Source organism: Dermacentor variabilis, chromosome 4, assembly GCF_050947875.1.
Source record: "Dermacentor variabilis isolate Ectoservices chromosome 4, ASM5094787v1, whole genome shotgun sequence".
Classification (NCBI taxonomy): Eukaryota; Metazoa; Arthropoda; class Arachnida; order Ixodida; family Ixodidae; genus Dermacentor; species Dermacentor variabilis.
The window spans coordinates 119,462,439-119,489,146 of NC_134571.1; positions in this window are offsets into that span (position 1 = coordinate 119,462,439).

Sequence of the window (26,708 nt, forward strand, 5' to 3'; positions counted from 1 at the left end):
TCATTCGCCTAGTTCACCATTTTGTTTATGCTAACGTGTGTTATGTGTGTGTTTCGTTTATAGATGCCGCACTACCAAAAAAACAAGAACGGTTGACGAACAATTTTAGACTGTAGAATACGTTGGTGTAATAAGGCGTGCAGAGAAAAAATAATATTATAAGAAGCCCTGCATTGCGTCATTTTGCTTAGCACTGCGCACTTAATCACGGCTCAATCCACGTTTCTTCTTTCTCGCTATTTTAAAGATTACAATACTGTAATAATTGTTATTACGTTAATGTTATTTCTCTTGATGGCTCACGCACCTGGCAACGTTGAGTCCGCGATGTCAGAGGGCCAGGTGATACTGACAGTTTGAAACTACGTCGAGAACCACGTGCGTTTAAACAGCAACGTGCATGCCACAAAGCGAGAATCCCCCCTGCCCCCCCCCGCCTCTCGTGTCATGTAAAATGTCTATGTGCACTTTGGCAAGCATACGAGCTGCCACAACTCATTTCAGATTTCCAGTGACAAAAATAAATCTTGCCTTCAAATAGTAACTACGACATTCGCGAAGGCCGAATTCAGTAACAAGACAGGAGGGCCATCGCCGCCTTTTCAGAACAACGTGAAAGAAACAGCACCATGAGAACTCACTCGGGCGCATTATTGATCGGGCGGTTCAGACTCATCGTCGCCAGTCTTAGCGAATACTATCTTGAACTCTCGGACTGCTACATAAAGGAAAAAGAAACCGCCAACTCTGTTGCCGTATGCAGAGAGTCGGCAAGGCTGACAGCAACTTTCGGCGTGAATACAGATTTCGTGAGCGAGATGGCGCGATGGTGGAATTAATTTGTGCCATCGTCTTCAGTAGGCGTAAAAAGAGAGATGCGCGCGACTCTAGAGGCAACTGGGAAAATAATATAGCACATCTAGTAGACGGTGCGTAGAGACGCGGTGTACGAATAGCGTATCACAAGACGCAGCGGTGTCGCTGAACGACAGAGAGGAAAAGGGCGTGTGTTCTTTACAGAAAATGGGCAATTTATTTTCAGTGGACTACTGCGTCTGTGGTACAGAGAATGATACTTCTACAGAGCACGCTAGGCGGTGAAGAAAGGAGATAAAATATCAGCTCCCACAGTTCCTGGCCCTACAGAAAGCGATATACATGTATTTCTGCCTGAAAACAGGGCAAATCACCGTCTCCCGGACTCTAGCACAAAGATACAAAGGAAAGTTCTGCGAGTTCTAAAAAAACGCATTCAATATACGTGTTCTTGAACTTGACGAATAATTCGGCCTCACTCTGCGATTCGCTGTCCTTCTGGTTAGGTCATGCTGTAGAGTGACCAAACCGCAAAGGCGTTGGTAGCGGGTTCGACCCCAGGCAGGGACGAATTTTTATTTGACCGTGAAGCTTTCTTTCCCAGAACTCCGCTATGGTTTATTTCGTGTCTTAGTACTACAGTTGGGTGGATGGCAATTTTTCCTCAGCAATACCTGCCGCTGAACTTGTTGGTGCATATTCAGTAAGTATGAAGGAGCGGCAACCAGGAACATGGCCGAACAAAGAGGCGAGGATTATGGGTCCCTGATGACTACAAGCCTGCTCGAAAGGAGCACGCGTCGCGTGTGGGACAAGATTAACAAAGTACAAAGTATTACTGAACAGTCAAGATTAAGCAGCTCGAGAGCTCACAAAAGCATTCTATATAAAGCAGAAAGGATAAATATGTATCAATGACTCATTGGTGGTTCTACGCGGAAGTGAAATGTTATTCCTAGATTCCCCTCTTCAAGCACGCGTCGAGATCGCTGGGTCCCTTTGGCGCCTGAGTAAACGTGCACGTATGTAAGAGGTGATCATCAAATAAACCTTGCTGACAGTATAGCCCTCGTTCCGTCCTCTTTCTTCGACCGTGTTCCAGGTGGCACTCCTTTATATTTACTGATAATGTTGTCATTTCATGCACCTTCCGCCACTTTGCCGACTTCCGCAGGACTAAAGTGGCACATCTGTCTAACACGCAGCGCTTTTATACATGACGCAACACACTATTTGTCCCCATTCAACTTTGTTTTTCCCAAGGTGTCGGCAAGACCGGCCAGCAAACAAGGATTCTTGTCAACCATACACATGGCCGTCAAATGGCATTTCTCGCTTTACACAACTTACACGGGGTAGGCGCAAACTGAGTGATATTACGATCCTAGTGGCATCTCGTATTCTAAAGGTTCATCATCTTAGTTCGCATTCTCTAATGTCGCCATCGTAATGATAAAAAACGCATTTTGTCGCTTTGGCAACGTGTAGGGACGCGGTGTTCTTGAGCTTGCAAAAACAAGAACATGTTTAAAACGGAATTTTCGTACCTTTAAATGTGGCGCTGATTCTTAATGAGCACCCTGAGTTCATCCCTGCAATAAGGAGATGCCCGTGCTAACAAAACTTAATAAACGCACCTTAGGACGTTCTCAATGCCACCAGTAAAAGTCGGGAGCAATTGATACAGTGTATGGGAACTACGTGGAAAAGAGTATAGAAGAGCGTGGACACACATCTAGAATTTTCGGAATGCACATCTAGAAACTGAAGCAGTTATAATTCGTTCAATGAGAATATATCCTGGGTACTCACCGGCTACAATAGGAAAATCGCAATACGCGTACTAAAGAAATTAGCTTAAAGGAAACTAGCAAAATTTTAGTAATTACTATATTGCGCATTTTCATTTCGTGTGCACATTATTTCCACCTCTTTGAGTAACGAAGATACCAGAATACAGCTGCACTACATTTCTAGAGCAATTTTTCAAAATTTTGTGATCACCTAAAGGATCACGCTATATAATAGCGGATATGCCAGTATGTGAAAGTTCTCTCTTGATGAATTTCTTGCTGCTCTCAATAAATATATTGCGGGGTTTTACAAATCAGAACCACAATATTGTCACGTGGTAGTGACGTTAAAGAGCACAGTAGCAATACTGTGAAAGACAAAACTAGCTTTTATTGGGCAAACCTGGGCCCACAAAACAGGCTACACTTAAAGAACAACGAGAACGGCGAACACAGTCTGCAATCGCCGAAATTGTCATCAGCGGGTCAAGCACGTCGGCTTTTATAGAGCAGTCGTCGAATGTTCCAGAGCAATTGCTGGGACCCGCATGCCTTTCACAAAGTTCTACGCCATTCGCGTAGCGCATACATGCAATCAGATTACACAAGGTTCGGCGACAACAGACAGCGGATAGAAGCATCGATAACATTCTAGAAACTTCTGATACTTTTAGACGCGTCCTGGCTGAGCGATAACATTTCATGGACGGTAAAAGCGCTGACCCGTAAAAAATAAACGAGTTTCCCGTGTCGATTCCGCCCTCTCGAAAACGCATCGTCCCGATGCTGCAAACACAACAGGAGAGTAAAACACAAAAGGACACTTGTCAAACAAAGTAACAACAAAGAAACAAAGTCCAAGGTGACACAGTCCAAAACACAAAATAAGAATAAAAAGTTCAGCTATGCGACGACCCCAAAGTTCATTAGCGCTGGTGAAACGGCTTAAGACGCACAACATGAACTACTTCAGGTCGTGAGCGGCGCCGCTGTGAATGCGAAATGCCGTCTGGCACGACCTCATAGTCCAGTTCGCCAACACGTCGGGTGACCTTGTAGGGTCCGAAATAGCGTCGCAATAGTGTGTCACTGAGTACTCGTCGACGTATTGGGGTCCAAACCCAAACACGGTCGCCAGGCTGGTACTGGACGTAGCGTCATTTCCGGTTGTAGTGTCGGCTGTCGGTACGCTGCAGGTTCTTGATTCGTAGGCGGGCGAGCTGTCGGGCTTCTTCGGCGCGCTGGAGATTGGTAGCGACGTGAAGATTCGCTTCGTAGGTCACGTGCGGCAACATGACGTCGAGATTTGTCATCGGGTTCTTGACGTAAACCAGCTTGAACGGCGTGTTCTGTGTTGTTTCTTGTACCGCCGTGTCGTAAGCGAAGGTTACGTAGGGCACGATGGCATCCCACGTCTTGTGCTCGACGTCGACGTACATTGCTAGTATGTCGGCGAGGGTCTTATTCAGGTGCTCCGTGAGACCATTCGTCTGCGAGTAGTAGGCAGTTGTCCTCCTGTGGCTGTATTGCAGGATGGCTTGGGTGAGCTCTGCTGTAAAAGCCGTTCCTCTGACTGTGATGAGGACTTCTGGAGCACCATGTCGCAGCAGGATGTTCTGGACGATAAATTTCGCCACTCCGACTGCGCTGCTGTTCGGTAGAGCTTTAGTTTCAGCAAAGCGGGTGAGATAGTCCCTCCCATGACGATGCACTTACTACCGGAAGTTGATGTCGGAAACGGTCCAAGCAAGTCCATCCCGATCTGCTGAAAAGGTCGGTAAGGAGGTTTGATCAGCTGTAGTAATCCTGCTGGCCGTCTCGGTGGTGTCTTACGTCACTGACAGTCTCGACATGTCTTGACGTAACGGGCGACATCGGTGGTTAGGCGTGGCCAGTAATACCTTTCTTGTATCCTCGATAGCGTCCGGTAGAAACCGAGGTGCCCAGTGGTCGGATCGTCGTGTAGGGCGTGCAGCAGTTCTGGACGCAGCGTCCACGGAACAATAAGGTTGTTGGCGCGGACTGGTGAGAAGTTCTTCACCAGTTCGTTGTTTTAAGCGTGCACGAAGACAATCCGCGCTTAAATGCCTTAGGGACAACGTCGGTGTTCCCTTCCAAATACTCGACGAGGCCTTTTAGCTCCGGGTCTGCTCGTTGCTGTTTACTGAAGTTTTCCGTGCTTATTATTACGAGGAAGGCACCGTCGTCCTCGTCGCCTTGCGGCGGGGGATCGATGGGGGCGCGTGATAGGCAGTCAGCGTCAGAGTGTTCCCGTCCGGACTTGTAGATTACCCTGACGTCATATTCTTGTAGTCTGAGGCTCCACCGCGCCAGCCGTCCTGAAGGGTCCTTTAAGCTAGCTAGCCAACACAACGCGTGATGGTCGCTGACCACTTTGAATGGCCTCCCATTCAAAGGGCGGGGTAAGGGCGGAATTTCGCTGTAGAATAATTGCTTTCCGCTTTTGACAGCGACCGGCTAGCATAAGATATCACCCGTTCAAGCCTGCTTTCCTCTGGACTAGGATGGCACCGAGGCCTAGGTTACTGGCGTCACTGTGGATTTCGGTATCGGCGTCCTCGTCAAAGTGCGCAAGTACGGGCGACGACTGCATGCGTCATTTGAGTTCTTGAAATGCATCGGCCTGCAGTATTTCCCACTTGAATCGACATTACATTTGGTTAGATGTGTTAGCGGCTCCGCGATGCGTGGAAAGTCCTTGACCAAACGCCTGTAGTAGGCACACATGCCAAGGAATCTACGCACTGCCTTCTTGTCGACAGGCTGCGGGAACTTTGCGATGGTAGCTGTCTTCTGCGGGTTGGGGCGGACTCCAGATTTGCTGATGGCGTCGCCTAAAAGCAGAAGCTCGTCGTAAGCGAAGCGACACTTTACCGGCTTCAGAGTAAGCCCTGACGACCTGATGTACCTAGTACTGTTGCAAGCCGCCTAAGGTGATCGTGGAATTTTCCGGCGAAGACGACGACGTCGTATATGTATACGAGACAGGTCTGCTACTTCAATCCTGCTAAAACCGTTTCCATCACGCGCTGGAACGTTGCAGGCGCCGAGCACAGTCCGAATGGCATAATCTTGAACTCGTAGAGGCCGTCTGGGGTCATGAGGGCCATCTTTTCGCAATCTCTTTCGTCGACTTCTATTTGCCAATAGCCAGACTTGAGGTCCATCGACGAGAAGTATTTAGCGTTGCAGAGCCGATCCAGTGCGTCGTCTATTCGTGGGAGGGGGTATACGTCCTTCTTCGTGATCTTGTTCAGACGACGGTAATCGACACAGAAACGTAGGGTTCCGTCCTTTTTCTTCACCAAGACTACAGGGGATGCCCACGGGCTTTTGGACGGCTGGATGATGTCGCGCAGCATTTCGTCGACTGGGTGCCTTATAGCCTCACGTTCTCACGTTGGAACTTGATAAGGGCTCTGGCTGAGTGGTGGAGCACACTCTTCGGTTATTATGCGATGCTTTGCGACTGGCGCTTGTCGAATCCTCGATGACGACGAAAAGCACTCTTTGTATCGTCGAAGTAAAGTTCTGAGCTGTTGTTGCTTAATTCTGGGGAGACTTGGATTTATGTCGAAGTCTGGCTCGTTAACTACGGTCGTTGGGGTAGATGCCGCAGAATCCGACAGGACAAATCCATTGCTGGTTTCCAGAATTTCCTCAATGTATGCGATCGTCGTGCCCTTGTCGATGTGGTTCAACTCCTGGCTGAAATCTGTCAGCACCTCTTTCGTGTTTCCTCCGTGCAGTCGAGCGATTCCCCTTGCGACGCAAATTTCGCGATCGAGCAGTAGACGTTGGTCGCCTTCGATGACGCCTTCTACGTGAGCAGGTGTTTCGGTGACGACCGAAATAATAATGCTGGAGCGAGGCGCGACGCTCACTTGGTCTTCGAGCAGACTTAAGGCGCGGTGACAAAGAAGGCTCTCCGGCGGTATCGGTTAATCTTCTGACAGCGTTATTGACTTAGACTTCACGTCGACGATTGTGCCGTGTTTATTCAGGAAGTCCATGCCGAGAATGACGCCTCGTGAACACTGTTGGAGGATAACGAAGGTGGCAGGGTAAGTCCGGTCTTGATTGGTAATTCTTGCCGTGCACATTCCAGTCGGCGTTATGAGGTGTCCTCCTGCGGTCCGAAATTGAGGGCCTTCCCATGTAGTCTTAACTTTCTTCAACTGGGCGGCTATGTGTCCGCTCATGACGGAGTAATCCGCCCCTGTGTTCACTTAGGCGTTGACTGCGTTGCCATCGAGAAGCACGTCGAGGTCGGTGGTTCTTTGTCTTGCATTACAGTTCGTTCTTGGCGTCGGATCTCGGCTGCGTCGTGTTGACCTGTGGCTGGTATCTGACGTCGTCAGGTAGTCTTTCGTCGTCGTATTCTTTGCTTCCACACTTCATCGGGACGGTGGTGTGTCATCATGTCGTCGAGGTAGTTTCTTCGGCGTCTTCGTCGGCGGCGGAGGATCATCGTCAGTTCGACGAACAGCAACCGCACCTCTATCGGTTGCTGCTTTTAGTTTTCCTGATATGAGCTCACTGACCGGCCCCGGGCTGGGCCAGTGTATGGTCGGCGCTGCGGTGACATGTAGCGGCCTGGTGACGGCGAACGGGCGGTCGTCGAGGGCTCCACTGAGTGGCGGTGAGGTAGTCGGCGAAATCGCGAGGTCGTTCACCAATCTGTGGTCGCGGCGCGTTAACGGCGAACCCTCGGAGTCCGATCTCCCGGTATGGGCATCGGCGGTAAATGTGCCCGGTTTCTCCGGAGTGATAGCAAAGTGGACGGTGGTCGGGGCCGCGCCAAACTTCAGTCTTGCTTGGAACGCCGCGTGAGGCGACGGGTTCGCGTGCTGGCGGCGGGGGGGGGGGGGGGGGGGGTGGACGACGTAACTGTGTCGTCACTGGGCTCTGCCGTGGGCGCGGAGGGCGAACGTGAAGGCGGGCTACAGCGGCGTATGTCATCGCTTGCGGCTGAGGCTGCGGCGATTCAGGGGCTACTCTGAGTTGTTGTTGGAGCTCCTCACGTACGGCGTCGGTAATCGAAGCCACTTGAGGCTGTGATGATTGGAACAGCTTCTGCAGCTCGTCCCACACGACCTCTCGGATAGTCTCGCGCAGGTCGTCGGTGGCCAGTGACTGAGCTCCGGCGTAGTTTGTCAAGTTCGTGTGGTGGTCGAATTGCCGGTTTCGCATGACGAGTGTCTTCGCCATGCTGGTGGCCTCGCGAAGAAACTCGTCGATGGTCTTCGGTGGGCTTCGTACCATTCCGGCAAAGAGTTCCTCCTTCACACCCAGCATCAGTAGGCGGACTTTCTTTTCCTCGGGCATTTCAGGGTCAGCGTGTTGGAATATACGGCTCATTTCATCCGTGAAGATTGTGGTTGTCTCATTAGGTAGATGCACGAGGGTTTCTAATAGCGCTTGGGCTCGTTCTCGGCGTACGACCCTTGCGAATGTCTGCAGGAAGCCGCTTCGGAACAGGACCTAGGTCGTTAAGGTGGCTTCTAGGTTCTCGAACCACGTCCTGGCAGCGTCTTCCAATTCGAAGAAGACCTGTCGCAGTTTGTCGTCGCTGTTCCAGCTGTTAAATGTAGTGACTCTCTCATACGTCTCAAGCCAGCTTTCCGGGTCCTCAAACGTTAAACCACGGAACATCGGAGCCTCCCTGGGCTGCTGCAGGTCGTTTCAGGCAAAAGTCCGTGCTCCGGGAGCAGTCCTTGCAGCCTGCGGCTACCTCGCTGGTTCTTGGCGATGTTAGTGTTGTCTTCCGCGGGCGGGCTTGGGTCACGGCTTTGCGGGGCGTCCCGGTACATGAACGCAAAGCAGCTCCACCATATGTCACGTGGTAGTGGCGGTAAAGAACACAGTAACAATACTGTGAAAGACAAAACTACCTTTTATTGGGCAAAAGTGTGCCCACAAAACAGGCTACACTTAAAGCAGAACGAGAGCGGCGAACACAGTCGGCGATCGTCGGTCGAAAATCTGATCGGCGGGTCACGCGCATCGGCTTTTATAGATCAGTCTTCGAATCTTCCAGAGTAATCGCTTGGACCCGCATGCCTTCCACAAAGGTCTACGCCATTCACGTCGCTCATACATGCAATCAGATTACACAAGGTTCGGCGACAACAGATAGCGGATAGAAGCATCGATAATTCTAGCAACTTACGATACATTAGACGCGTCCTGCGCTGAGCGATAACAGTTCATGGATAATAAAAGCGCTTACCCGTAAAGGATAAACGAGTTTACATGTCAATATGATTAGGAGGCAAGCCGTATAGAGACTCTGCACCAAGTTTGACCAGCTGGCTTTGGTTAACGGGCACCCAATGTATGGCCCACAGGCGTTTTCGCATTTTACCCACATCCAGATGCGGCCGCCACGCGATGGATTTTATCCCGCGTCGTTCATCGGGCTTATCAATGCAACGCCTGAGCCACTACGCCACCACAACGAGTGCTGCTCTCATCACTTTTTCCCCTTTATCTGAGTGCTTCATTTACTTTTCTGAGAGAAATGTGCGGGGTATTGACACAGTTTATAAATCGGCGACTGCATGAAGTGCATATAGTAATAATGTCACTTACCGTGAACACGCTTACGTGTAGTAGCTAGACATGCGTGATGGCCACATCATACCCCTGAGTTTGAAGAAAATATTTGCCATTGTGTTACTTTTGTTCACAAATTACGACACCTTGTCTATAAATGAGTCAGACTTGCATTTCAGACTACAATTGTGTCAGACGACGACCGTATGACTACGAAAACATAGCGAAAGAATGCCGTCTGTAGAACGAAGTAGGCGGGTATGTTTCTGAAGCGATGACGATGGTAAACAGGACAGTTTGATGGCAATGACATAATGACATTGGTATGGCAATGAATGCGCGAAGATGGTGGTGCGATGAGGATGACATGAGAAGAGCCGGATGAAAAAAGAATAGAGACGTTGGAACGACCGATGAAAAGGCCACAATACCATCGCGACGACTGTGTTGCAACGAGGCCATGACGGTGACTGTATGGCGACAATACAATGAGGGTGATAACATGACAACGGCATGAGGACAATGCGTGACGACGATTACGTGACGAAGACTGTGTCACGAAGACCGTATGACGATGATTGCGTGATGACGACGACGTGACCAGTCTCGCATGACGAAGCTGCAGTGAAGACGACGGCATGATCATAACGGCATCACGACCATGGTATGACAACGAACGCTTGAAGACGGTGGTGTGATGACGGCCGCATGACAACAGTCGGGTGACCAAGATGGAACGATGACGATACAACGACCACAAGCACATACTTAGTGACTCAAGGTAATCGACGACGTGAGTCTCTGGATTGGCGTACGAGGTTTAACGACGACGGCATGGCAATAGCCGGATCACGAGGGTGCAATGGTGGCAATAGAACGACGGCGACGGCACCACTACGACGGTATGGCAATGGATACAGGACAGCCGCGTGGCGGCGATAGTGTACAGACGACAGCACAACGAGAGCCTTATGGCAAAGCTGGAATGATGACGACGCAACCACCACGACAACATAATCACGCCGCGCCCATAGCGAGTATCTCAAGGTACTAGACGAGTTGGGTCACTGGATTGGAGTAAAAAGGAGGCACGACGACGTCCTGACAGGAGTCGGATGTTGAAGCTGCAGGAACCACTATGGAACGATCCCGATGGCATCACGACGGTAGTATAACAAATGCTGGATGGATGATGATGGATGACGATGAATGGATGACGACGATGGTGTGATGACGACGCATGATGAGAGTCTGCTGACAAAGCTTGAGTGGTGATGCAACAACTACGACGGCATCACGAACACGAGCAAGTATAGTGGCTCAAGCTGTAGACAACTTGGCCCACTGGGTCGGCGTAGAAGGCCTGACGACAGCACATAACAGTCATATGACGAAGCTACTCGTAGAATGACGGACGGACGGATGGAACGGCAGATAGACAGACAGACGGACAGATGGACCGAAAGACCGACAGACAGACAGACAGACAGACAGACAGACAGACAGACAGACAGACAGACAGACAGACAGACAGACAGACAGACAGACAGATGGACCGACAGACAGACGGACAGATGAACCGACAGACAGACAGACGGACGGATGCACTGACAGACAGACAGACAGACAGACAGACAGATGGACTGACAGACAGACAGACGGACCGACAGACAGACAGACGGGCGGGTGGACCGACAGGCAGCCAGACGGACGTGTGGACCGACAGACAGACAGACGGACGGACAGACAGACAGACAGATGGACCGATCGACCGACAGACAGACAAACAGACGGATGGATGGACCGACCGACAGAAAGACAGGCAGACAGATAGGCAGCCGGATGGACGGACGGACCGACCGACCGACAGACAGACAGACAGACAGACAGACAGACAGACAGACAGACAGACAGACAGACAGACAGACAGACAGACAGACAGACAGACAGACAGACAGACAGACTCATTGCCTGAAGTGCACAGAGAATGCTAAATGCCCTAAAATCTTGCTATGGCTTGCCAAGCGATTAGCACGCCGAGACAACTTGGCCTGGTTGCTCTGCTGGACTGGATGGAAGTAAGAGCCCAAGTGGTCAACGTTACATACGAGAGGAGGACAACTTAAAATGCGTTCAGAGGAAGAAAAACTTAAAACACCTCTCTGTTCACGTCTGAAAGTGAAATTTGAATTTCTTGCGCATCTCAAAAATTCAATATAAACGAATGGCACACAGGAAAGCAAAATATTTCTGCTCCAACATTTTTTACAGCATTTCTCTTGCTGTAGGGCTCAAAGTGTTCAATATGAGGAGCGATCTGATAAACTGCGCATAGATGCTTAAAATGTTTTCGTCGAACCAGCCTGAGACTAAGCGAATGCAATTTTACATACTAATTCAATACGAATGACGTGAATTCGGCAACAGTTATGCAAAATATTGTTCGAAGCGGGGGGCCGTGGCAGCCGCCATGATACCACGCTAATTAAGCAAACCAGGTAAAACCGGTAAAATTATACCTGAGAGAGAGTGCGTATCCACTAAACGTTGTTGGTCATCTACCAATGTGTGGTTTAGCACTTCAGACCCGCTATACAGGCTAACACAACGCTTGGTAGATAACAGGTCAGTGCACTCGGCTCTATGACGTCACACTACTTCGATCGAAATTTTCATAGCCAAGCTCGGCGTGACGAAAGCGACGACGCTAAAATCACTACGGTCTACTCGGGAGCATCCCCATTAAATTCTTTGGGACTTGGGTGAGGTAGCATGACATCATTTATCGAAGTGCACCGCCCTTGCGCAATCTAGTAGGCGTTGGCTAAGCACGCAGTTCCGCTATACGCGCTCAAGTAATATTACATATTATCGACCCTATCACGAGACATCTTTTTTAGACACATGCAGCAAGCCATGCTCACTTTAATATCGTGCTACCCCTTATTTGGACGTGCGTGCTTTCACTGTTTACTGCAGACAAGTGTCATCTGTGACATACGATACGCGAGGTGATTAAGCGAAGACTATCCAGCTTATAAAAATTGCGAGTTTCATAAAGAATCCTGGAATATGTTGGCAAAATTCACAGAGCAGTACTGTATGCCAGAAATAAAGATTGCGGTTGTGCTTGCTTATTAACGTGTTTAAGGATGATAAGTTCTGAATTCCTCTCTTTAATACAAAAGCCGAAAGTCTGGCATCAGCCTATCTATAAGGAGAGAGAGAGAGACAGAAGTAAAGGCAGGAAGCTTAACCGTGGCTGCGCCTGGTTCATTAAACTACACATGAGGAAGGGTAAAAGAAGAAAAGGAGACGGAAAAAATAAATTCGCACGCAGCCGCGGATGATTCTCCACTCAGGTGCATAGTCACAAGCGCGAGTGTTGTCGATTTGTCCTCCAGAAATGCGCCTGCTTTGACGGCCTTGTGCATGCTTTGCGCCTTGCGCATAAGTTTGGTAGCGATGATCCGTGGACCTTCTCGTCAGAGGATATCCTGTAGCGCAAGCTGATGAGGCACGTACGGCGAGTATATTGTTGACAGTCGAGGGATAAACAGTGTCATTACCATGCGTTCGATAATTTCATCCCATCCTCAGGAATGGCCCGAGGTGATGTTGGCAATTGCGATCACGAATTAATAAGTAGCCTTTGCGAGATGAAGCTATGAGAAATTTAACACGGACCCACACTGCCTGGTAACCCTTTATAATACGAGCTGCAAAGAACCAGTGAACCACTTTAATACATTCTGGATCACCACTTTTTTTTATTAGTTTAAGGAATGGTCAAAACGCCCGACGCAAGATATTTCGTTTTCTCTTTTCCTCGTAATATATCATGAACACTTCACATGTCCCAATCTTGGACTACGTATAGCTTTTCGGAATAAAAAATACATTCGTAATAATTAATCATTCGAAACGGTTTAAAAAAAGGAGGTTCCAAATATATTTTCGATGGAGTGATATTCACTTCGGCCGCATTTAGGCAATTTTTATGGAATGGCTCGTCTGCGGCCTCTAGTGACTGTACCATTCTTGAAAGATTGACCGTATTCACCGGCGCATCTGAAAGGCGACAAATACGTTCCTCCTAATGTCGATATCACCTTTTTTATTTCTATGAGTTTGTTCGTTTAGTCGAAAGCGAACCGTGGGTGCATTGAAAAAGCGTGCTTATTCGTTATTTCTAGGCAGGATGGGCTTTACCTATGTGGGAGTTCCGCATACCAATAGCCTTTGTGCTTCAATTGATGAGTTTGGATCCTGTACCATCGCGTGACGATTCTAGGTTTCCGGTCACAATAAACGATTGCATATCCAAGCTTCTTTCTTTCTGCTAGTTGTTTTTGGATGTTCGGTGTACTTATTGTGACTAGCATATATAATTCCTTATAAACAGGACAGCGCCGACTTAGTGGATGTCGCGAGTAATCGATGAAGAGACGTTTCCAATGCTTATTGCTTTTTTCTCACGTTATAGTCTTTGAAAATGTGATTCACAAGACTGGAGTAGGCGCTTCACTCTATAGGATCAACTTAGCAGAAATATCATAGACGTATACTGGCAGCGTTAGAGCTCTAAACGCCGACGTCATCATGGTAACGTACCTCCCATGCAGATTCCCGAAGTTCCACTCAATGTTGACTAATGATCACGCGTTATTGGTTTATTTGATTGAGAACTGATAACCGAGTAGAGAAATATGGGATGCGATACGGGCTTAGCACCATAAATATTGATTTAATATCCGCTATACACCACTTTTGTCGTGTGATGCCTCAGTATAGGGCCGTGGTACTGTGAAGGTCTGCGAATTTGAATAAGAGCCGAACATTAAGTACTGAAAATTCACATAAAGAACCGAAGGAGGACAAAGACCAGTAAATTGATTCTTAGAAGATGAACTATCTGGCGATGGCGTTTGCAGCTCGTCGCCCAAGGGAACGTTACTTGATGAGCGGCCGGAAATAAAAGGTAAAGAAAACGAGGGTCATATTCTTTAAGCAAGGACATAAATAAGACATGTTTCGCATTTTATTATTGCCGTGGCGGCGCGCTCTATTCTTGCCGAAACGAGGGTTTTAGAAATGGTTCGGTGCGTTTCTTTTTCTGGAATACATAAAGAAAATTCCACAGTGCGTCCTTTTGCCTGCCTTCCTGTTTTATTTTGTAGTTATTTTTGTTCATTTCGATCATCTGTAGTAAAAGAGCGGAGAAACGTGCAGCCACAAGCGAAAATGATATCTGCGCAGGCTTCTTTCCGAAAGGCGATCAGTAGAGAACGGTTCCTAAAGGACACCTCACTTTTGTGTGTGTGGGTTTCTCCAATAAGAAAAGCATAAAGAAGGGCTCTGAGCAGCGTTGAAAAAATGTGTCCGCGCATCTACGAAGTTCTTATCTGTAGAATCCTTGCTGCAGTTCTGCGTTACCTTGATCCCACTTCTCCGAAATCTCCCTCGGTGGGATGTCATGACTTTTTACTTAGGCCTTGCTGCGGTTACCGGACAGTGATACTCTAGGTTTCCTTTTCTTTTTCAAATATACACGCCCTCTAAAGAAATCTGTGGCTTGGGACAATTTCTTCGTGTCGCTATATTTTGCCTGCTGAAAGCAGGCTGTCGTGCAAAACTCTTTCTTGTTGTTTTCTTCTTAGTGCACGACCGTAACGAACTATTCACGCAGATGTATATATGAAGCTCTAACGCAAGAAGAGAGATCACTTCTTGCTCCGCATCCAAAGGCTGCGCTAATGAGACACTCCACATGTTGTAAGGTTCACGCGACTCGTCTCCGCGCCTCAGAAGTTATGGCATTGTGCTGGTGAGCATGAGGTCACGGGTTGAACACCCGACCGTGTTAGCCGTATTTCGATGGAGGTGGAATGAAAAAAAAAATTAAGCGCGTGTACCACGCATTCAGTGAGCGTTATAGGAAACAAGGCAGTCACAGTTACACGGAGACATTTACTATACGTCGCTACTAACACACCACTGTGCAGCTTCGGTACGTTAAACACTGGAATTTAATTTATTTTCGTTGGTTTAGCCCAGTCTGAATAGCGAGACTGCCTTCGGTGCATCCTGTTTTGCTGCGTGACTTCAGCGCGCGAGCCCATGCTAGCTTCATTCCTTGACTTGTAAAAAAGATAAAGTAGAAATAAACGTCCCTACGCCGGTGGAACCGACGTCGCGATAGAAGTTTCCCTATGTCGCCCAGAACTTCTATTCCGTCTTTCAGTGTTCCGTCGTTTTCTCTTTACGAGAATGAGTTTAGTTTTCTTGCTGATTAGTCTCGGTATCATTCTCGTGTAAACAAATTTGTTTATGCTCTTGTGCGCCGGCCTGATGGTATATGGCGACCATACTGCGACGACGACGCAGTAACGACGAAGGAATGATGACGACCTTATGACGGCGATGCCATGATGACAAGCGGAGGACGGCACTGAATTGCCTAGGACAAAATTACGACAATGACGTGACGAATGTTGAATGAAAGGCTACAATGCAATGACAACGCCGACTTGAGGCCAGTGCGATGAAAATTTTTGTATAAAAATGGCAGCAAGAGGACGACAGTATAAGGACAAAAGGATGAGGATGCTGCAACAATGCCGATGGTCAATGACATTAATAGGATGTGGATTAATGGATGTGGATGTGGACGCCGGAATGTGGAGGAACAGGACAGCAACATAACGATAGTATTACCACAAATGCATGACGGAGCCAATGCGACGACGACGCAATGATGACGATATATTGATGACCAACGAATGAAGACGACGGCACGATGACGATGGAATAATAGCGACGTAATAATGTTGCCAGTGTCACAACAAAATTAATGCGACACAGCGATGACGTGATAGCATAACATGGAAGCTATGATCCGAATAGAATGAGGCAATAAAGTGACCACGCCTGTATGTCGACGCAGGGGTGTCTGAGTTGGTGCTCAAACATGTGAAGCAAGCAGCCTTCCTCCAGCGCCTCGATGACGTTTAATGCTAGATCATGTGCTAGAGCGTCAGTTTCAGCACTAACACGTGCTTTATTTCACGTAGTAGTGTCGTGTTACTTTGGTAATTTGTACTAGTTTTGTAGTAGTAAATTTCAATGTATGGTCACATACGCATACAAAATGACAAGTTTCATTCGTAAGGGTAATGCGGTCGAGTAAGTGAAGCGAGATATACGCTACTAATGCAACCAGTCATGTGCGTGCCACAGCGATATATCTACCGTTTTACCGTGTGAAATAATTGTCGTAAATCTCCGACCTTTATTGGCATGTTTTCTTTTCTTAATTCTCCTTTACCTGCTCGCGGACAACGTGTTCACACGCCTGTATTGCGACATTTGGTTAAGTCAGATTGTGGTTGTCTGAACGCCATAAACTGCGGCTCCATTATGTAAATTACCTTATGCTAGAAGTATCTGTCTCACTTAGAAGCCGGAATATTGTTAGTGTATCGTTCAATGTAAATCTCTTAAGTTTACCGATTCTACAATGCAATGCGACTGGTGTCAGCGTGTGGCTTTGTTAATTTACTGCAGAATAAGCATAGCGTGTCGCGTAGTCCTGGTTCGTTCGCATGCGCCCCAGTTCACAAAAACACAGACTATGGAATCGGCTCTTATGTTCTGTTTTTTATAGTATCATTCGCCCGAAGAAAACGAAGAAAACAAGCGAACAACGATACTAAAAAGCTGAAGCGTGAACTCATGGTATCTTTGTTTTCTAGTGTATAGCAATTTTGTTTATTCTGGTTCTTGTATCAAGGCTCGTATCACGAACTGCAACCCAGCTACGTCTACGACGCTGACAATGCTTCTACAAGTTAACTCACTGCTACCAAATTGCGAGGAGGGAACTTAAACTTACTAAGGCTTACAAAAAAATCTTTCACCAGCTTACTTTGCATAGAGCGGGACTCGTAGGGCAGTTCCTCGCCCTGCATAGACAACGGGTATCCGTGATCAGCGCATTAAAAAGCATCTACAAAACCTTTATTAACTTATTTGATGTTATAATACAGTAGCTACTATGATTCAGCTACAAGAGGCAACGTTTGCGAACGATCAATGTGAAATAAACTTCTTAAACCGCAAGGTAATATTGACGCGCCATTTCTTGCCGCGGGGAAGCAACTTGATACGTAAAAACGATTGTTACCCGATACTTATAGTGGTGGCCCTTGCGTCAAATTCCAGGGACCGGCTAATCGTGTAAGACAGCCAGCAAACTGCACCCGAAAAGTCGGGGGAAGGGAAAAAATATATTTGCTTTCAATATCAATAACATTGGCGCCTTCATACTACTGTCGTCACCGTCATCATTGTCTTGCTCATATCGTCACATACACACGCGCATCACGCGTACTATTGGTCGCCTTACACACCACGTTGTTCCTTCTTGTAAACACTCGTAGAACCCCGAACGATGTTATATAATCATCTAGTTGAAAAGTGCTTCACATAGCATTGGTTCTTAGATTGCGTGAGATTTGCAAAAATGTCTTTTTTTCCCACATTCTTGTTCCTTTCGGTTGTTGGCCCTCATCGCTTAATTGGGCTTCACCGCTACAGCTTGGCGCACTACAGTGAAGCAGCTGCATGGAGCGGTAGCTAGGGAAAGGCCTGAGATTAAAACTTTCGTTCGCTTTAAACTTGGCCTTTCCCAAAAACATCGCTGGTAGTGAGCATTGCTTCAGCAGAACATCAATCCAAAGGGGAGGGCGTGACTAGAGAACCAAAATTCAGCTTTCCTATTGTACAACGTAATGAACAATATCCCAAAGCGAAGCAAAACTAGAAGACAAATAACACAGACGAGAGACACGCCGCTATCAATATGAAGAACACCCTCGGGTAGAGCACCTTGCCCAGGTTCCTCGTAGGAACGACGTTACGTAGCTCCTTCAAAGAGAAAGAAAAAAAACGGCATTTTGGGCATAATAAAAAGGAGAAGTTGGCGGTTAGAAAGGCAGAAGTGAATCGCGAGGATTAGGAAAGCTCGGAAACAGACATGCGATCTAGAGAAGTAGCGCCCAGAAGGAATATACGTCCAGCTACCAACGACGACTGACGGAGACGTCCCCAGAATGAGAACGGACGAAGGAGAAAAGATACTGGAGGGAAACTGGAGGGAATAAATATCGTGGCGAGCTTGCGAAGATTCGTGCGCGTGTTTCTGAGCGCGTAGTCGTCCAGGCGTATGTAGGCCGGCACGAACGCGCACTAAAGTAAGCACCAGCTCCCATGGGGTCTCCTGGTAACGTCCGAGGAAATGGGCTCTCGCACTCCGGTATTCAGATCACAACTGCAACGTTCGCGCTTTGGTTCTCCTGCTGAGTGTGCCTGCGTCAATCCCCAGTGCCTTGTGACAATTCTGTGGCGGTCATTAGCAAACCTGTCTCGCCGTTCCCTCCCAGTACCACGCTTGTTGGTTCCTGAGCACGCTTCTTGCTATACTGTTGCTCCATATACTGGCAGCCAAGCTCGGCCGCCTCCAATGGCATCATGGTACGTGCCTCTATCGACATTCATTTTCATTTTACTTTCTTAAAGAGCCTGGGGGGGGGGGGGAGTATTTACGTAAAGGGTGGGTTACAGAAATATGTAACCAAATATCGTCAGATGGTTTTATCGTGAAATATGACTAGCTCCATTTGCCTTGAAGGTCTAAGGGTAGGTGATAAGAATGATGTTGCAGAAAAGATCGTTCTCGTCTCTGGCTTCTCTTGGAAAAAACTATCCAGCGAATGCTTTATTGTGGGCACGTGGACAATCAACCTCTAATTCAAGGCTAGTGCGACCAGACGTGTAAGCGGCCTGGATATTGCAAGGGTCGCGATTTTGTGTAGAATGAAAGAACTTATGGAAAAGGGAGAGAGTGGATACACTGCTGTGAATATCAATAACAAGCCACAGGAGATAAATCATAATGTGTTTTAATGTGAAAGCGCTGACATTATAGCAGTACGAAGAATAAATGAACCATGCGGCACGGGTTTGAATGGATTCAAGATTATTAGTGAGACCAAGCTGAGGGGTACTCCAGATGGGGGACGCGCATTCTAGTTTTATCGGACTAATAATTTAGGAGTACGAAGTATTGTGATGTGTAGCGCAGATGTGAGCGGCGGAGATGCCATTTGTCCCATGTGCATTCTTGAACAGATCATTATATAAGGTAGGCCCAACATATTTGCAATACCAATTTAAGTTGCTAGCGATGTTGTAAGTGAAGCAGAATGGGTTACAGCGGTGACTGAGGGACATATTGTTACATTTAGTAGGAATCAAGTTCATTAAGCAGTCATGGCGCCAATTTTCGATGCGGTCGACATTTTGTTTAAGGGAAATCTGGTCTGACAAGTTAGTGATGGTAACGTAAACCACATATCTGTCTGCAAACGTGCGAATATTAGAATATACATGCAGGAACAGGTCATTGACGAATATTAGGAATAAGACGGGGTCGAGCACAGAACCTTGACGCAAACCAAAGTTATTGAAACAGGTGTAGAAACAGAGTTAGTTAAAACACTGTTTGGGAATGACTACACAATAGCTCGCTGATGTAAGCTAGTACGTTAGGGTGTAAGCTTAAGCATGATAAGTCTACCATTAAGAATTGGTGGGCATTTTGTCAGAAGCTTTCACAAAGTTAAGAAAAATGGTACCTGTTCGAACGGTAATGTCAAGATTGACCTAAAGATCGTGGATGAAGATGGCCAGCTATGTTCCGCAAAAGGAACTGCTGGGATACCGATGCTGGAAGAAATGAAAGAAATTGTTAGAATCGAGACAGTACATGACATGAGAGCAAATGATGTGTTCCATGAGCTTGGAAGGTACGCTGGCTAAGTATACTGGTCGGTAGTTTATTGTGGTGTTTTTGTTACAAAATTTGAAGACGGGAACAACCTTTCCCAGTTTCCACACATTTGGTATGGTACCTGGTACTAGCGACTGCGCAAAGTGGAGAACGAACGAAGTGAGGAGATGAGATATTATTTTTTATTCTTTAGCACTTAGGATTGACTTCACTGACTATGGCTCCGAATGATAGCTTAACGTTTTCAACGACCGATGAGATGTCATCTACAGTAAAATTAATACGTGTCATGGAGAACGTAATATGTATCACCAAAAGAAGGTGTGGAAGGGGTGCTTAACTCCTTTTAAAGACCGAAGAAAATCATGTACTAAACATTTCAATGCATGCTGCATCGAAAAGCACTTCGTCCAACTCGTTAGTATAGGTGGCATGGTTTGCTGCTTTTGGATTAATTACTTTCAAAAATTGAGTGAGTTACTCGTTAGCATACATGGAAGATAATGGGTGAGAAGGAAAACAACATCGCGAATGGCGGATAGACTGCGTTTCTTCCTCTGTACAATACCTCTCTCGTGCCCTAGAAGGGCGCCATATTTTAGCCGTCCTGAAATACTGTTCTTTTATGTATGAGAAGTTTTAGCCATCTAGTGAACCATGGATTTCGAGAATCAGAATAAATACTGGTAGTAGGCATGAAATTACGTAATTGCTCGATTAGGTTGTTTTTAAGCATGTTCAAGCTTTCATGAATAGATCAAAGGCGAAAATTTGCCTCATAGACTGTAAGAAAGGTGCCAAATTAATTATTAATTTTGTCACAATTTCGTTTGTCACGAAGTGTTATTGTTTCGTTGTGAATCAGGCCACGAATAGGAGTATGGGGAGGAAAGTATTTTTTTGCAACATATATCGCCATGCGCAATTGTATATTGCTCAGTGACCACCTCCATCTTCCAGTGTAGAAAAACATTCAGCAGTAATAGTGACGATGATGATGACGGTGCCAGCTGCCTCACGTCGATCATCTGGGAAGCGAAAGCACGCAATGCTGCGGACCATACGGGTGGCTCGACGCAATAAAAACCAAGCAACAATAAAGAATCTCTCGTGCTGCGTGCAATGCCGTCAGCCTGCACTTGCTTCAACACAAATGAGCGCACGACCCGGGAAAGCACGTCCCTTGCTCCGAAAACGAGGCAAGGGAGACGAAATATTCCACAAACGCGCCGACCAAGTACACATTTAGCGCTAATAGGAATCAGTAAGAAGGTTTTAGGGCAAAACATTTTCTGGTTGTTGTTAATCGTGGGTCTGACGCCACTAGCCTCATGCCCAAACATATTGAGCAGTAAACTGCTACATTTTCTTTGAAGCTCTTTCTCCTTTCTTCGTGAATGCATTCTTCTATGCTCTTAGGCAACTCTTTTTGTTTCCATGCATTAACACCAGTGCTTACCGAAGCCGTGACTCTACCCATGCATAACTCCCGTGGAACGTAGCAAGGAAGCCATTCTTGTCCGAGCAAGGCGCGAGACTTCGATTGACGACATATATATATATAAATATGTCCACAGAAAAAAAAGAAATAAAAAGAGAAGACATGTCGAAAGCCCGTCGGGAGAAACGGGATAAGGAGGCGAAGAGATTTACGACTGTTTGTCGTAGAGCTAGCGCCGCTTACAATTTTCGAGATTTTGCTTGGCGTTGCCTCAAACTCCCTCTATTATCATCGATCGAAGCCCCGTCTCAGCCGTTAGGAACCTTGGCTTGCTGCTCCAACATCTGCAGTCTTGTTTCTTTTTTTTTTGCAAGTTCTACCCCCTAAGAAAGAGACATATAAACACCAAGAAAAAATTTTTATTTTCTATCTAAACGTCCTAAACACATCAAGACTAAGCATAACCAATAAAAAATATGTTGCGCAGGTTTTTCAGCAATAAGGGAAAACCCCAGCCAGGAAACTAGAAGTGGGCTTCTTCTCAAGCCACCTAAGGCTTCATTTTCAATTTGTATAGACCGGTCCAATCACAGGTGAACCATAGGCGTACATTTCATATGGTTTGACGAAGTAGTTCTGCGGAAACCCGCAAGGTGGAGAGAAGTAATGAATAAAGGGGAAAAAATAGAAAATCAGACATCCACACGTTCGTAGCCATTTCTACAAAGGAAACCCATACGGGTTCCTCGAAGAAAAGCCTCAAAGTTGGAGAAAAATTTGTCCTGGTCCGGGACTCGAACCGGCTTTCCGGGGCAGCCGCTCTACCATCTGAGCTAACCAGGCGGCTAGCAGATGGCAGGGCGAAGTCGAATTTGTCGACAACACGAAGCAAAGGCAAGAGTTTGACGTAGTACTTCTGCGGAAAACCGCAAGGTGGAGAGAAGTAATGAATAAAGGGAAAATCAGACATCCACACGTTCGCAGCAATTGCCACAAAGGAAACCCATACGGGTTCCTCGAAGAAAAGCCTCATAGTTGAAGAAAAATTCGTCCTGGTCCGGGACTCGAACCCGGGACTTTTCTTCGAGGAACCCGTATGGGTTTTCTTTGTAGCAATTGCTACGAAGGGGTGGTTCTCTGATTTTCCCTTTATTCATTTCATATGGTTTACATAACATGTGTGAAACTGCTGCAGCTGGACATCTTGCATCGGCCTGTCTCCTCTGACCATGCTTTGTAGAGACAGTGAGTTGCGTGCCAAACTTCTTCCTCGTCAATGCTCCTGCTCTAAAGCAGCAAATGACGCTTGCTGCCTGTCATTCAGTGTTGTCCGAAGACCTTTAGCCAGAAACTTGGTAGTCAACAGTGAAACCCGGCAAGAAAGAATTAATTTGCTGGTATTTTGACTGCAGGCAACACTAGTCAATGAAGAGTTAAAGCTACTTGCAATTAAGCTGTAGAAGTTACTCACAGGATTGTATGTTTTATTGCTGCTATCATTTTGCTCGTGTGATGCAGTGGCTGGCACCATCGTCAGTCCATGAAGTAAAGCCTTCGGGGCGTCATTGCGGAAATGGCACCTTTAAGTCGCGGTGTGTTTGCGGTTGTAGGAAAGTAGTTTGTATCACTTTAAACTGCTGTATTTTGTTTGTACTCTTCCCAATTCAAGTATTTCGAAGACACTCTCGTGAATAATTCAACAATATATTTCAAAATTGTGCTTTAGCTTTCAATATGGGCGCAATATATAATAAGCAAGTCTCTTTAGAACGTTGGCTTCCCTGTAGCGGAACTGTAGATGCATATTCTGCGTCCTACTGTTCCTATCACCAAAAAAAGAAAAAGAAAAAGGAAGAAGAACATGACATCAGATAATATGCATCATGTAATACACTACGTTGTTGTACAGATGCGTCCCAGCAGTAGAAATGGGGGCAGAAGAAAATGCATTCTGATGGAGGAATGGTTCTCTATATAGTTTTCAATCTTTGTATCAGATGTATTCACTACATTGAATCGCACTGGAGGTAAACCATGTCAAAGAGCCTTTGATGTGACTTCGTAAGTACTGGCTTTTGGACTCGATAATATCCCATGCTGATTATTGAAACTTCTCTTTCTTTTAAATTTCTGGTGAAATTCGGCATCGGCAAGTATTAACATGCAACATTATTTCGTTCGCCAGGAAGTAATCTCGACATGCATTTTTCTTATTGCGAAGCAAAAAATCCAACGACCCAAGTGGGCGGCGTGACGGAATCTGCAGCGTATAGGTGTCCTTGGTCACCACTTGTACGTCTAAATGCTTGCAGATGTTGCTCATATCAGCATGAAGAATAGCGAACATGGGATCGACCTTCCAGCAAAACATCTTAATCCCTCCTTTTTTTTTGAAATCTTGAAGCGCACCAAAAGTCTTTTAGCGAAAAATAAATGATGTATTTCACACTATGTCAACACCTTGCCGTAGACGGCGCGAACGTCTTCTAGGGTGAACATTTGTCTCCAGGTCACTTTGAGTCTCTGTGTTAGTCCCGGATAATTATTTTCACGTCTTTACATGGTCAGTGAAATTTCAAATGTATAAGCAACTCTATGCCTACCCAATGAAAAAACCCGTCCGTCCCTCCCTCTGTCCATCTGTCCGTCCGTCACTAAGAGGATCGCTTTTGAGACAGGGCTCGCAGCAGTGAGTGAATTCACCTTCGTGCTGCCTCTCGCTTCAACGCGAACCAACCGGCGAGCACACAGCGCGCACGAAGCTATCAGCACTCCGCGCACTCTGTTTCCATCGCATATTGCTTCCAAGACACGGCCCGCGTGGCCTCGCCATACGCAGCCACCGCCGAAGTACGGTTGGTCACTGTTGATAATAGTTAGATGTGGATGGATAAGGCGCTAAACAACGATAACGGCTCCTAATGATCGGAACGTTGTCAGCGAACCTGGCACTACCACCTACAGTAGTTTGCTTGCGTCAGTTGACCTTGCGCCGCCGTCCGCAGCCTTTCATATCGGTGCAGCACTGTCGTTTATATTGGTCGGATCAAGTTTCATAACGTTCGTAATGACAGCGGGCTGTCTGGAGACGAGCAAGTGGTACAATGCTTACGTATTATTAGGCAACTCCCGGAGTAGTTTCAGCGTGTCTTTCTTTATTTTGCTCTAGGAACCTAATATTCAAGTTATTTTACATCCCTACATAACAGCTAAGAAAAGTGAAGAAGTGAGTGACCAGCCCTTATGAAAAGAAAGAAAAAGGTAAAACGCATGTACAATAATCATCAAGGTTATGTGAAGTCAATAACTCATGTGTTTCAGCTGGCAATTCAGTTCTTTTTACTGAAAAAAACAACATATCTAATGGGACAAGAAATAGTTTTTTTATGGCTGTGCAATTATAAGGCGCTTGCCAGACAGCGCAAGCCATCGTCCCACCACATTCTCCTCCGCATTGGAATCAGAGTATGTAGAAAAATCGACATTTAGACAAGTTGGTACAGCTTGAACATATTTAAAGGGCAGTACAAGACGACACAAACATGGGGGGGGGGGGGTGCTTTCTAATGAATTTAGTAGCGAGTTCAGCAATATCCTGTGTCTTTTCTTCCCACTTTCTGTTTTTGTCGTCTTGCGCCGCCCTTTCAACATGTTCAATCAGAGTATGTACGTATAGCCCATTTATCCATAATTCATTGCAGTTCATGACTGAAGATGATAATTCTGATTCCCGTATACCCGGGTTACTCTCCAATCACTTCTGGCCTATTTTAAAGGCCTGTGCGGTGCTTCAGCACCTAGGCACAACTTATCAGCGTTATCTGCAAATGATCACGGCCGGGTGATCCAGCGTTTCTGACGGCGCTTTCGCTGCTGCATTTGGAGTCCCTTCTTTTGAGGTCGCAGTATACCGATTGGTTTCATCGGCGATCGCAGACAACACTGCGACTACAGCTGCGCCACGCAAGGCCTAACGGTGGCCTTCATAGAACGCGGCCATGTTAGAAGTCTCGAGTGCGACTCCATGAACTCGATCGGGGCAATAAACCACCCAACAAATTTTTGACTCAAATATCTGGCTTTAGGGAATAATTCCAGAACAAAGGATATGACAAGTGCTACGAGATCAAAGGGGTTTTCTTCCACATTAACTGACCTCAAGACCACCAATAGTCAAAGCGCCTACGAGCTAGCAGTCGCAGAATACCAACGGAATCGGCCAACGAATGGGCGCTCCAATCTGGTGGATCTCCCTCGCCATTATGCACAGATTCACAGAGTTTAGCGAAACTGGCGATGCAGAATATCTCATTTGGTTCAGGCGGCATCTCGATGCCGTAGCCGAGACTCTGCTAGACAATAATCAAATAAGAGGCTCTGCACAAGCCCGTGCGCAACACGCAATGCTGCCCGATGTGGGCGAGCACTGCGCACTTCGCATTGTTAGTAGGAGAACCTTATCAACTATGTAGTTTGGATGCTTGTTTTGAGCTTGTTCTTTATTAAAACGAATTCCGTGCTACATGTTGTGTGCGTGATACTAAAGAAAGTATCCACTTTGAGCTTGAGTAGCTGAAGTTTTCTTTTTATTCCGTGAGGACGACGCCGCGAGAAATCCCGACCGACTAGAGGCGAACAGCTTAGCTGTAAAAATCCCAGTTAGGCCCGAAAGGCGAAGCATTGATTGCAAAAGAAAATTATAACATAGTATTACGATTTAAACTTCGATGTTTTATCGGTCGCATGAACTTCTGCAAGGACTGAATTACCAACTAAATTAACGAGCACGCTGTCACGCGTGCACACGCGCCCACAAAAACATCTCACAAGATGACCGCGCACACTCGCTGTCAGAACACTAGCGTAATGAGCGGCAGCAGCGGCTAGCGAATTGCCCTTCGTTCTGCCTCTACATTCAACGCGAAGTAGACCCGCGATAACACAGTGCGCACGAAGCCAAGAGATATCTCGGGTCGGGTAGTCTTCGAACCCAGCACACATCGCCTCCAAGAAACGACGCGCGCATCGCCGACGCAAAAAACGACACGCAAGGAAATACGTGCGCATTGTGCTGTAGTAACCGCACTACAAGCAAAGACGCGCTCTACCTTCCCCTGCCCATTTCTTTGAAGGTGTTAAATGTTCTTGCGCGCGCGAGAAACTCCGCCGCACCAAGCCACTGCCCTTCTCGACTCACCTTTGCATGATTTCCCTTGAACTCTACACA